This window comes from Moschus berezovskii, chromosome 2, assembly GCF_049115385.1.
Source record: "Moschus berezovskii isolate FMDL1 chromosome 2, NW_MosBer_1.0, whole genome shotgun sequence".
Classification (NCBI taxonomy): domain Eukaryota; kingdom Metazoa; phylum Chordata; class Mammalia; order Artiodactyla; family Moschidae; genus Moschus; species Moschus berezovskii.
This window is the reverse complement of record NC_142461.1, coordinates 135,963,194-135,976,047: the sequence shown is the minus strand read 5'-3', so window position 1 is coordinate 135,976,047 and position 12,854 is coordinate 135,963,194. Positions and strand designations below refer to the sequence as shown.

Below are 12,854 nucleotides of genomic sequence, written 5' to 3'. Positions count from 1 at the left end.
CAGCTTTAGCATCAGTCCTTCCAATGAACACCAAGGATTGATCTCCTTTAGAATGGACTGGTTGGATCTCCTTGCAGTCCAAGGGACTCTCAAGAGTCTTTTCCAACACCACAGTTCAAAAGCATCAATTCTTCGGCGATCAGCTTTCTTCACAGTCCAACTCTCACATCCATACATGACCACGGGAAAAACCATTGCCTTGACTAGATGGACCTTGGTTACAAAGTAATGTCTCTGTTTTTTAATATACTATCTAGGTTGGTCATAACTTTCTTTCCAAGGAGTAAGCGTCTTTTAATTTCATGGCTGCAATCAACATCCGCAGTGATTTTGGAGCCCAAAAAATAAAGTCTGACACTGTTTCTACTGTTTCTCCATCTATTTCCCATGAAGTGATGGGACAAGATGCCATGATCTTTGTTTTCTGAATGTTGAGCTTGAAGCCAACTTTTCACTCTCTTTCACTTTCATCAAGAGGCCTTTGAGTTCCTCTTCACTTTCTGCCATAAGGGTGGTGTCATCTGCATATCTGAGGTTATTGATATTTCTCCCAGCAATCTTGATTCCAGCTTGTGCTTCTTCCAGCCCAGAGTTCCTCATGATAGACTCTGCATAGAAGTTAAATAAGCAGGGTGACAATATACAACCTTGATGTACTCCTTTTCCTATTTGAATCAGTCTGTTGTTCCATGTACAGTTCTGACTGTTGCTTCCTGACCTTCATACAGGTTTCTCAAGAGGCAGGTCAGGTGGTCTGGGATTCCCATCTCTTTCAGAATGTTCCACAGTTTATTATGATCCACACAGTCAAAGGCTTTGGCATAGTCAATGAAGCAGAAATAGATGTTTTTCTGGAACTCTCTTGCTTTCTCCATGATCCAGCGGATGTTGGCAATTTGATCTCTGGTGCTTCTGCCTTTTCTAAGACCTGCTTGAACATCTGGAAGTTCACGGTTCACATATTGCTGAAGCCTGGCTTGGAGAATTTTGAGCATGACTTTACTAGCGTGTGAGATGAGTACAGTTGTGTGATAGTTTGAGCATTCTTTGGCATTGCCTTTCTTTGGGATTGGAATGTAGACTGCCCTTTTCCAGTCCTGTGTCCACTGCTGAGTTTTCCAAATGTGCTGGCATATTGAGTGCAGCACTTTCACAGCATCATCTTTCAAGATTTGAAATAGCTCAACTGGAATTCCATCACCTCCACTAGCTTTGTTCGTAGTGATGCTTTCTAAGGCCCACTTGACTTCACATTCCAAGATGTCTGGCTCTAGGTCAGTGACCACGCCATTGTGATTATCTTGGTCATGAAGATCTTTTTTGTACAGTTCTTCTGTGTATTCTTGCCACCTCTTCTTAATATCTTTTGCTCTTGTTAGGTCCATACCATTTCTGTCCTTTATCGAGCCCATCTTTGCATGAAATGTTCCCTTGGAATCTCTAATTTTCTTGAAGAGGTCTCTTGTTTTTCCTATTCTGTTGTTTTCCTCTATTTCTTTGCATTGATCACTGAGGAAGGCTTTCTTATCTCTCCTTGCTATTCTTTGGAACTCTACATTCAGATGTTTATATCTTTCCTTTTCTCCTTTGCTTTTCGCTTCTCTTCTTTTCACAGCTATTTGTAAGGCCTCCTCAGACAGCCATTTTGCTTTTTTGCATTTCTTTTCCATGGGGATGGTCTTGGTCCCTGTCTCCTGTACAATGTCACAAACCTCCAACCAGAGTTCATCAGGCACTCTATCTATCAGATCTAGTCCCTTAAATCTATTTCTCACTTCCACTGTATAATCATAAGGGATTTGATTTAGGTCATATCTGAATGGTCTAGTGGTTTTCCCTACTTTCTTCATTTTAAGTCTGAATTTGGCAATAAGGAGTTCGTGATCTGAGCCACAGTCAGCTCTCGGTCTTGTTTTTTCTGACTGTATAGAGCTTCTCCATCTTTGGCTGCAAAGAATATAATCAATCTGATTTAGTGTTGACCATCTGGTGATGTCCTTGTGTAGATCTTCTCTTGTGTTGTTTGAAGAAGGTGTTTGCTATGACCAGTGCATTCTCCTGGCAAAACTCTATTACCCTTTGCCCTGCTTCATTCCGTACCCCAAGGTCAAATTTGCCTGTTACTTTTTTAGTGTTTCTTGACTTCCAACTTTTGCATTCCAGTCCCCTATAATGAAAAGGACATCTTTTTTGGGTGTTCGTTCTAAAAGGTCTTGTAGGTCTTCATAGAACTGTTCAACTTCGGCTTCTTCGTCATTACTGGTTGTGGCATAGGCTTGGATTACTGTAATATTGAATGGTTTGCCTTGGAAATGAACAGAAATCATTCTTTTGTTTCTAAGATTGCATCCAAGTACTGCATTTCAGACTCTTTTGTTGACCATGATGGCTACTCCATTTCTTCTAAGGGATTCCTGCCCACAGTAGTAGATATAATGGTCATCTGAATTAAATTCACCCATTCCAGTCCATTTTAGTTCACTGATTCCTAGAATGTCTACATTCACTCTTGTCATCTCCTGTTTGACCACTTCCAATTTGCCTTGATTCATGGACCTAACATTCCAGGTTCCTATGCAATATTGCTCTTTACAGCACCGGACCTTGCTTCTATCACCAGTCACATCCACAAATGGGTATTGGTTTTGCTTTGGCTCCATCCCTTCATTCTTTCTGGATTATTTCTCCACTGATCTCCAGTTGCATACTGGGCACCTACCAATCTGGGGAATTCCTCATTCAGTATCCTATCATTTTGCCTTTTCATTCTGTTCATGGGGTTCTCAAGGCAAGTATACTGAAGTGGTTTGCCATTCCCTTCTCCAGTGGACCACATTCTGTCAGACCTCTTGACCATGACCCGCCCGTCTTGGGTGGCCCCACACGGCATGGCTTAGTTTCATTGAGTTAGACAAGGCTGTGGTCCTTGTGATCAGGTTGACTAGTTTTCTATGATTATAATTTCAGTGTATCTGCCCTCTGATGTCCCCTCACAATATCTACTGTCTTATTTGGGTTTCTCTTACCTTGGTCATGGGATATCTCTTCACAGCTGCTCCAGCAAAGCGCAGCCACTGCACCTTACCTTGGACAAGGACTTTTGATATTACCAGATAGGAATTCCCCCACCTAGTCAACTAATAATACCTTCTCTGACCCTGGCCATAAAAAATGAATTTTCATCTAACGTTATTCAAGCCCAATGAGAGAAACAAGAAAAATTTCAGCCAAGAAATAAAACCTCTCACAATTACAAGATGGATATTTGGTTAATACTAGACTATGTTCATAAAAGTTTAAAGCTCCTCTATATTGGAAACAATCAAGTCATATTAAGGATGATCAGCCTCGTAACATTAGGAAACTAGGCTGGGTGCCTTATGAATTATGCCTACACATTACTACCATTAGTGACTGGTATGGAACTGAGTGGGTCAGATGACCAGAGATTCAGTGGTTTACACCTAATGGAACTCAGTGAATTTGTGGTACTTAGTTTTATGGCCTTAGCTTCCACCAGGATGGATAAGAAGATGTATCCTGGGATTCCCTTGGACTCAAGGTCACATAAGTAACAATCTAGAGATGACCCTGGCCAATCTACCATTGGTACGAGTCCAGTGGGTTAATAGAATTGTATTTCACTGGTATGACCATTTATCAGCTATTTTTGCACCTTCAGTAAGATTGGAGAATGTAATCACCCATACTGAAGCCTTAAGAAAATTTACTCAACAGGCTTAAATGATAATAACCAACTTTAGCCAATTGAATTCTGAGATTTCTATGATGAGAAAAGCAGTGTTACAAAACCACATGGCTCTTGACATTCTTACAGCCTCTATCTCATTACTTCAAATTGAATGCTGTGCCTGATGAATCCACTAATATAATGCACTTAATGAACCATATCAGATCAGAAGAAAAATCAGATTTCTTCCTTGAATGACCCACTCCCTAGTCTTGATGATCTCTTCAGAAACTGGTTAGGCATGGGAAATTCTTGGCTTAAATATTTACTTATAATGCTATTAATGTTATTAACTATATTATTTTTATTTTGCCTCTATTACAAGATTATTGTTTCTTGTATTACCAAGTGTATGACTGAACCTCAAGCAAAAGTAATAATGACTCAGCAACTTGAAGAAATTGATCATATATATGGTTCTGTATGAAATCAAAGATTGTAGTAGTGTAACTATAGATATGGAAAGATGCAAGAGGGAATTTTCCTGGACCATAACAGACTAGTAAGACAGGTGGTCCAGAGTCACCTTTCAGTTCAGTTCAGTTCAGTCACTTTTAGTTACTGTTAATAAGACCTAGTCCAGTAATAGCACATTGAGAGGCCCATCAGCAAAATCTTTGCCAGATCTAGGAATGAGCCTTTCTAGCACCATGGGACAAAATGGTCATGAAATGCCTCCCAAAGCATGGTCAAATTTATGATCATGAGGAGGCCCTGTCAACTACAAGTTAGCACTTTGCATTGGTACCTGCTACCTCTGTAAGGATTAAATTGTGTGTTGCTGCACTGCTGATTTTCAACACCAGCTGAAAGGAGTCCAGAGTGGAGAGCAGAAGTGAGGCTGAAACTCTGTGCTCTGGGGAAAACTGCCAGAACAGGTCTTTAGATTGATATTTTCAGGAGCCAAATTTATGAGCCCAATTCTTGTATTTCCTCTTATCTAGACATGTTCTAAAATTCTTCATGGTGAGGTTTGCTCCTGGTGAGTAGCAGTAATCTTCACAAGACTAGCAGAAATCTGCAAAAAGTATGTGCTTGATTGCATGTACTCCCCCTTCAGCAAAATCGCACATACACTGACCTTCCATCTTACATCTTTGGAGCAGTTTCTCAGAGCTATCTGTAATGCTGTCTCCCAGGCTATAGTTCTCATTTCGCCCCAAATAAAACCTGACTCATGACTCTCATGTTGTGCATTTTTTTTAAGTTGACAACGGTATCCCTTTAGAGTCCTTTTTATTTCTGTAATGTTGATAATAAAGTTACTCTTTCATTTATGATTTTAGTAATTGTCCTCTTTTTTCCTAAATTTTAATCAAGCTAAAGGATTGCTGATTTTGTTGACCTTTTCAAAAAATCAGCTTTTGGTTTACTTGAACTTCTCTGTTGTTTTCCTAGTCTCTATTTCATTAATTTTCACTCTAATCCTTATTGTTTCTTTTCTTTCTTGCCTTACATTTAGATTGCTTTTCATTTTTAGTGTCTTAATATGAAAGTTTATGTTATAGATTGAGGTTCTTTCTCTTTACTTCATGAGGCATTTGCAGCTATAAATTTCCCTCTAAACATAGCTTTTGCTGCATTACATGGATTTTTTAATATGTTTTATCTTCATTTTCATTCATTTCAAAATACTTTCTTATTTTTCTTTTAAATTTTTCTTTGGCCCATTGGCTATTTAGAAGTATGTTGGTAGTTTCTCAATTTCTTTTCTGAGGTTGATTTCTAATTTTTTTCCAACGTAACTGGAGACTACACTTTATATTATTTCTGTTCTTTTAAATGTATTGAAGTTTGTTTTATGGGCTATGACCTATCCTGGAGAATGTTCCATATGTACTTGAAAAGAACATGTGTTATTTTTGTTGGGTGGAGCATTCCATAGATATCTGTTAGGTCTATTGGATTTACAGTGTTGTTCAAGTCTTCCACTTCTTTGTTAACTTTTTAAAAAATCTCCTCCAGCTTTATTGAGATATAAGTGATGCATGGTACAGTATAAGTGTGTGGCATATAGCACAGTGACTTGACTAATACACATCTCATAATGATTACCACAGTAAGTTTAGTTAACATCCATCATCTCACATAGACATAAATATTTTTTTCCTTGTGATGAGGACTCTTAGGATTTGCCCTCTTCACTTTCATAGATTTTATACAACAGTGTTAACTATAGTCATCATGTTATACATTATATCCCTAGTATTCATTTATTTTATAAATGGAAGTTTGTGCCTTTGACCACCTTCCTCAAATTCCCCTTTTCTCCAAATCCACACCTTTGATAACCACAAATCTGACATCTTTTTCTATGAGTTTTGTGTTGTTATTGTTGTTGTTTAGATTCCACATATAGGTGAGGTCATTTAGTCTTTCTCTGTTTGATTTATTCCACTTAAAAAGTCATGATTACCCTGAAGCTCCACCCATGTTGTCTCAAATGGCAATATTTCCTCATTTTGACTGAATAATATTTCATTGTATGTATATAGCACGATTTCTTTATCTACTTATCCATTGATGGACACTTAGATTGTTTCCACATCTTGACTACAGTAAATAATGCTGCTATGAACTTGGGGGTGCAGAAATATTTTCCACATAGGGTTTCACTTTCTTTGAATTATTCCAGAAGTAGAATCACCGTATTATATGATAGTTCTATTTTCAATTATCTGAGAACTCTCCATACTGTTTTCTATGGTGGTTTTACCAATTTACATTTCCAGCAAGAGTACACAGAGTTTTCTTTTTCTCCACATTTATCATTTTTTGCCTTTTTGATGCTAACCATTCTAACAGGCATGAGGTAATCTCATTATGGTTTTGATTTACACTTTGCTAGTGATTTGTGACGTTGAGCATCTTTTCACGTATCTGTTGTCCTTATTAATCTTATGTCTACTTCCTCCATTATTGAAAGTGGATTACTGAAATCTCCAACTATTATGTTTAATTCCTCTCTTCATTTCAGTCAGCTTTGCTTTCTGCATTTTGGTCCTCTCTTATTAGGTACATATATGCTTATAATTGTGACTTCCCTGGTGGCTCAGACGGTAAAAGCGTCTACGTACAATGCAGGAGACCTGGGTTCAATCCCTGGGTTGGGAAGATCCCCTGGAGAAGGAAATGGCAACCCACTCCAGTACTCTTGCCTGGAAAATCCCATGGATGGAGGAGCCTGGTAGGCTATAGTCCATGGGGTCACCAAGAGTCAGACATGACTGAGTGGCTTCACTACACTACACTATGCTTATAATTATTATATATCTTCCGAGAGGACTGACTCTTTTATCACTATAAAATGTCCTTCTTTGTCTTTCATAATTTTTCTGTGTTAAAGTCTATTTTATCTGTTGTCAGTATAACCACTTCAGCTTTCTTCAGTTCTTACAAGAAATAAATCTCTTTCCATCCTTCTATTTTTCATTCTACCTGTGTCTTTAAATCTAAAGAGTGTTTCTTCTGTGCTGTGCTTAGTTGCTCAGTTGTGTCCAACTCTTTGTGGCCTCATGGACTGTAACCTGCCAGGCTCCTCTGTCCACGAGTATTCTCCAGGCAAGAATACTAAAGTGGGTTTCCATGCCCTAATCCAGGAAATCTTCCCAACCCAGGGATCAAACCCAGGTCTCCCATATTGTAGGAGGATTCTTTACCATTTGAGCCACCAGGGAAGCCCAAGAATACTGGAGTGGGTAGCCTTTCCATTCTCCAGGGAATCTTCCCAACCCAGGAATTGAACTGGGATCTCCTGAATTGCAGGTGGATTTTTTACCAGCTGGGCTACCAAAGAAGCGCAGAGCTACCATGTGCTAGGCTGTGCTTAGTCGCTCAGTCCTGTTCAACTCTTTACAACGCCATGGACTATATAGCCTGTCAGGCTCCTCTGTCCATTGCGATTCTCCAGGCAAGAATACTGGAATGGGTTGCCACACCCCCTTCCAGGGGATCTTCCCAACCCAGGGATCAAACCCAGGTCTCCTGCACTGCAGGTGGATTCTTCATTGTCTGAGTCACCAGGGAAGCCCACGAATACTGGAGTGGGAAGCCTATCCCTTCTCCAGGGGATCTTCCCAACCCAGAAATCCTGCATTGCAGATGGAGTCTTTACCAGCGGAGCTACAAGGGAAGTTCCTTTATTCACCTGCCTAATTATTAGATTGCTTAAATCATTCACATTTAATATTTGGGTCTTTAAGGGTTTTTTTCCTTTGGTTTTTTAGTGATGACTCTAGGATTTACCATGCACATCCTAACATCAGAATCAACTTCAGATTTACACTGGTCAGGAAACAACAGTTAGAACTGGACATGGAACAACAGACTGGTTTCACATAGGAAAAGGAGTACGTCAAGGCTGTATATTATCACCCTGCTTATTTAACTTATATGCAGAGTACATCATGAGGAATGCTGGGCTGGAAGAAGCACAAGCTGGAATCAAGATTGCCGGGAGAAATATCAATCACCTCAGATATGCAGATGACACAACCCTTATGGCAGAAAGTGAAGAGGAACTCAAAAGCCTCTTGATGAAAGTGAAAGAGGGAGTGAAAAAGTTGGCTTAAAACTCAACATTCAGAAAACTAAGCTCATGGCATCTGGTCCCATCACTTCATGGGAAGTAGATGGAGAAACAGTGGAAACAGTGTCAGACTTTGTTTTGGGGGGCTCCAAAATCACTGCAGATGCCGATTGCAGCCAGGAAATTAAAAGACGCTTACTCCTTGGAAGGAAAGTTATGACCAACCTAGATAGCATATTAAAAAGCAGAGACATTACTTTGCCAACCGAAGTCCGTCTAGTCAAGGCTATGGTTTTTCCAGTGGTCATGTATGGATGTGAGAGTTGAACTGTGAAGAAAGCTGATCACCGAAGAATTGATGCTTTTGAACTGTGGTGCTGGAGAAGACTCTTGAGAGTCCCTTGGACTGCAAGGAGATCCAACCAGTCCATTCTAGAGATCAATCCTGGGTTTTCATTGGAAGGACTGATGCTAAAGCTGAAACTCCAATACTTTGGCCACCTCATGCGACGAGTTGACTCTCTGGAAAAAACTCTGATGCTAGGAGGGATTGGGGGCAGGAGGAGGAGGTGATGACAGGCTGGATGGCATCACCGACTCGATGGACATGAGTTTGAGTGAACTCCGGGAGTTGGTGATGGACAGGGAGGCCTGGCGTGCTTTGATTCATGGGGTCGCAAAGAGTCAGACACGACTGAGCGACTGAACTGAACTGAATTCCAGTAAATGTAAAAATGATACACTACAGTTCTAGTCTCTCTTCCTCTTTTGTGTGCTATTATTGTCATATATATTACACATATTAATGTTATAGACCCAACAATACATTACTATAATTATTGCTTCACTATCTGTAGTTATTTCCTTAGCAGCTTGCTACCACCCACCTTTTTTGTAGTTATTGGCAATATATATTTTTCAATGTGTTACACACTCTACAAAACATTATAAACATATGATTTTATACAATTGCTTTTTATATCAGCTAAGAAAGGAAAAGAGAAAAATATGTCCTTATACTGTCTTTTATAGTTATATAACTGCTATTACATACCTTTCCTTTTCCCTCACTCTGACTGCCCTCCCTTGGCCTCTTAACAGGCAGCTTCAGACCTCCTTGTGACATTTAGGACACAGAATATCCAGGTGCCTCCCCCAACAGCTGTGGAAGTTACCCTGGAGGGTCAGCCACACCAGAGCAGGAGAAACAGAGAAGCAAGTCATGCAGAACTCTCTGCTTCTGGGGCCTGTCACCAGGGAGTCAGAGAAAAACCATCACCATAGTTGAGCTGTATATCAGGACCAGACAGAATGTGTTCCTTACAAGATCATTAGCCTCACAACAGCCTGGCCAGAAAAGTGTCATCATTCCCATTTTGCAGATGAGAAAAGTTAAATGACTTGCTTATAGTCAACAACTGAGATTTTAAACACTTTTAGCAGATTGCAGTGCTAGAGTCAAATAAGCTTCCAAGGATGCGGGGGGAAATGAATATTTGATCCACATTCAGGTGCAATTATTGAATCTTTATTCAAAGGGTGTCTCAAGGATTTACCTTGGTAAATCCACCTGGTTTTACATTGTTTCTCTGATAGAATACCATGATGGGAGGGGAGGTTGTGTGTTGCTGTTTTTAAATTATTTTCCTTTACCTTCCTATTCAATAATGAAACTTTTCTAACGGGGAAAAAATTTGAAACACATCCATGTTCTATCAAGCTGGACAGCATCATCTCAGAATACAAATTGTTCTGTTACTTTTCAGTAATTTTTAAAGATCTCTTTCTTATTATAAAATTAATACATGCATCAAAATGGAAGTAATATATACTTCTTTGCGACCCCATGGACTGTAGCCTATCAGGTTCCACCATCTATAGGATTTTCCAGGCAAGAATACTGGAATGGGTTGCCATTTCCTTTTCCAGGAGATCTTCCTGACCCAGGGATTGAACCCGGGTCTCCCGCATTGTAGGCAGACACTTCACCATGAGCCACCAGGGAAGTCCCAAAGTATAAAAAGGAAAAATATAATCACACAAAATTCCTTTATTTAAAAAAAACAACCACTATTACTATTTTCGTGCATTTTCTTGCTTTTCTCGAGTTTTCTGTATATCAGATGTACACATGAGCATGATTACAAGGCCCTTTAGGTGCTGCGGGAATAAGCCAGTGACAGGAGAGGAAGAGGGAGCAGGGCAAGACATGGTTCCTACCCTGGAAGAAACTGATGGAGAAGCTAATGGCCCCAAAGTAATGGACTTAAATCAGATTAGGAGAGACAGTCAGCAAAGTTACAATTCAAAAGCAAAGGGGAAAAACAAACTCAAAAGAAAAGATAAAATGTCCTAGTCCGTCATTAGCCCCAATGTGGGGGCTCTCAGGCAAGCAAGTGCAGGTTCTAGGGCAGTCTGCTCTGAGCTGGGCTCAGGGAGATCCAACCAGTTCATTCTAAAGGAGATCAATCCTGGGTGTTCACTGGAAGGACTGATACTAAAGCTGAAACTCCAATACTTTGGCCACCTCATGCAAAGAGTTGACTCACTGGAAAAGACTCTGATGCTGAGAAAGATTGGGGGCAGGAGGAGAAAGGGACGACAGAGAGTGAGATGGCTGGATGGCATCACCGACTCGATGGACATGAGTTTGAGTGAACTCCGGGAGTTGGTGATAGACAGGGAGGCCTGGCATGCTGTGATTCATGGGGTCGCAGAGAGTCGGACACGACTGAGTGACTAAACTGAACTGAACAGAACTGATGCCAGGAGGAGCTTAGGGTGGTGACTGGCAGGAAGGACTGCAGAGGAGTGGACCAGTGTGAGCAGCCCTGTGGACACCCTGTCATTTAATTCTTGCAGCCTCTGGAGAACACTGAGCTGTTAGGACTCACCCAGGTCGCCAGCTGGCCTGCCAGTGCCAGCACTCTGAGAAACCCCACTGTGAGCCCTGGAGCTGGTGCTTTTTCTGATTCTGGGCTCAGACCCTTTGGTGCACAGCAGCTGACCGCCTGGTGCATGAAACCTCTGAGGCACTGAGCCCAGGACAGCCCATCAACTGGACCCAGACCTGGCCAGGGAAGGACAGAGTCCACTCCCCAGGGACATGGGGACCCCAGTTCCACCTCAGGGGACCCTTTTTCGGAACCACACAAGGAAGGCTAAGTATTCTCATAATGGCAGGCATGGATGTGCTAAATTGCTTCAGTCATGTCCAACTCTTTGCGACACTACAGACTGTAGCCTGCCAGGCTCCTCTGTCCTTGGGATTCTCCAGGCAAGAAAACTGGAGTGGATTGCCATGCCCTTCTCCAGGGTATCTTCCCAACCCAGGGACTGAATCCATGTCTCTTCTGGCTCCTGCATTGGCAGGCAGGTTCTTTACCCCTAGCGCCAACTGGGAAGCCCTAGGCATGGACACAGCACACAAAATTGTAGCTTGCTTTCTCTGCCTGACTAGACAAATATGAGAACAAAGCAGCCCAGGCTTTGGTTTAGGGGTGGGTCTTAAACATCAGACCCACTGTCTCAAAGCTGATATTCATTCTCCCTGCTCTTGGGGACAGGACTGGAGACAGTGGGGAATGAGTAGGGAAGGTAGGTGTATGAACACGTGTGTGTGTGTGTGTCCACTGACATCATAAACTGTACTTCAGATGGAAGAAGTGGGGGTTGGGCAAAGTTGAGTCCCACTGGTGGGTGGTATTGATATTTTCTAGAAGTTCAGCCCCAGTTTCTTCATCTGCAACCCCCATGGGCTTTAATGAACACACAAATGTGAATGAAAGCAGTTTTATGGAAGTTTGCTAATTATTCTCCTTGATGGCGGGGGCCATGTTTTTATGCATTTTTAAGTCTCCAGAATTTAGAAGACTGCCTGACATGTGGAAGTCTTTATATAACTTTATTCTTTAAGTGATTATGATTGCTTCTCTGCCTTTTAGCTAAGATTAGTGTAGGATCTGTTCTTATCAGCTTAAAATAGTGATGATGATGATGTCATTTTAATACAATTCTGTCCAAACATTTTACCAAAGTTTATTATGTAAATATTCATGTTCAAACTTTTATAACAGTGTGTCACGTATTTTAAAGAAATGTGGAGCCCAATACTTGACAGAATCTACAGAAGCAAAAGTAGCCCTCATTCAAGAGACGGGCACAAAGTCCACTCTATACCTCTTGTCCGATGGCAGTCCCGGCAGCAGCTTCACGGAAGCTTCAGGCACGATTTGGAAAATAGTTTCAGAAACAGTTTCCAAATCACCCTCTTGAGTAGAGGATATCCTTTCAATTTCAGAATTGGGGCTCCGGGACACAGCACAGTGAGAGGTGGTTTCAGCTTCTCCCAGGACCCTGCTGGATGGCCTTTCTCTAATTCCAGCCTCCCCAAGAGAAGAGGAGCCATTGCAGCAAGTGTCGTGGGGACAGCAGCTGACATTCACCAGACTGAGCTAAGCCCTAAGCTCACAACATTCAGGGCACCCTCAAGGTCCAATATCATCCATATGCCCATTTTGCAGATTAAAAAAGTAAATAAACGCTTAGGGAGGTTAACCAACTTGCCTCAGATCA

The 12,854-nt window shown here is 41.2% G+C and overlaps 1 pseudogene; it reads left to right on the top strand.

Annotated features, from left to right (window-relative positions):
• Positions 1-12,203: 12,203 nt before the first annotated feature.
• On the top strand, positions 12,204-12,308 carry LOC129538778 (U2 spliceosomal RNA; annotated as a pseudogene).
• The last annotated feature ends 546 nt before the right edge of the window (positions 12,309-12,854 follow it).